The sequence below is a fragment of the Saimiri boliviensis genome, chromosome 9, assembly GCF_048565385.1.
Source record: "Saimiri boliviensis isolate mSaiBol1 chromosome 9, mSaiBol1.pri, whole genome shotgun sequence".
NCBI lineage: Eukaryota > Metazoa > Chordata > Mammalia > Primates > Cebidae > Saimiri > Saimiri boliviensis.
Genome location: NC_133457.1, coordinates 114,162,019 through 114,163,168, shown reverse-complemented (window position 1 = coordinate 114,163,168; position 1,150 = coordinate 114,162,019). Strand labels below are relative to the sequence as shown.

The 1,150-nt window shown below is 45.0% G+C and overlaps 1 non-coding gene across 1 annotated transcript; it reads left to right on the top strand.

The window, feature by feature from the left end:
• Positions 1–647: 647 nt before the first annotated feature.
• LOC120367960 (U6 spliceosomal RNA) lies at positions 648–754 on the top strand. Its single transcript, XR_005582199.1, has one exon. It is a non-coding gene; the product is annotated as a U6 spliceosomal RNA (small nuclear RNA).
• The last annotated feature ends 396 nt before the right edge of the window (positions 755–1,150 follow it).

Here is a 1,150-nt window from a genome sequence, read left to right as displayed (position 1 = left end):
GGCTGGAGTGCAATGGCGCGATCTCGGCTCACCGCAACCTCCGCCTCCTGGGTTCAGGCAATTCTCCTGCCTCAGCCTCCTGAGTAGCTGGGATTACAGGCAAGCGCCACCACGCCCAGCTAGTTTTTTGTATTTTTAGTAGAGACGGGGTTTCACCATGTTGACCAGGATGGTCTCGATCTCTCGACCTCGTGATCCACCCGCCTCGGCCTCCCAAAGTGCTGGGATTATAGGCTTGAGCCACCGCGCCTGGCCTAAGTTTTCATTTTTTAGTTTAAGATTCAACAGAGGCCAGGTGTGCGCACGCTTGTAGTATCTATTAGCTACTCAGGAGACTGAGGCAAGAGAATTGCTTGAACCCTGGAGGTAGAGGTTGTAGTGAGCCGAGATCTCTCTACTGCACTCTAACCTGGGTGACAGAGGGAGATTCCATCTCAAAAATAAAAAAATAAACCAACAAATCAACAAGAAAGATTCAACAGAGTACATTTTGAGTAGCATTGTGCTTGAGGGCACAGCTACAATACAGTGTGATAAATGTTCCCATATATTTGATATCCCAGGCGATAGGAACATAAATAGTTTTGTGGGAGCCCATGGGATTCAATTAGCTATGCAGTAGAAAAAGCCTTAAAGATTAGATTCTGGTGCTTGGCTCAGCAGCACGCCTGCTCAAATTGAAAGGAGACAGAGAAGCTTAGCATGGCCCCTGCACAAGGATGACATATAAATTTGTGAAGTGTTCCATAAAAAAAAAATACAAATTTTTAAAATTAAAAATCGGAGTCCAGGAGCCTCAATGTCTTTACTTGTCAGATAGTCTTCATAAAGTTGATGGGTGAGGGTGAAGCACCCAGCACTAAATACACTGACTGTGAGGAATTTTAAGCAAATCTCTTATCAAGTTCCATTGGTAGTTTAATAAGTCATACTTGCTGGGTGCGGTGGCTCACACCCATCATCCTAGCACTTTGGGAGGCTGAGGTGGGAGGGTCGCTTAAGCCCAGGAATTCAAGACCAGCCTGGGTGACATAGACAGACCCTATTTCTACAGGAAAAAAAAAAAAAAAGGAGACCATTTCTACAATAAAATAAAATAAGTCATGATTGTATCACTACAGTCCACCACCTGGGCAACAGAGCAAGCCCT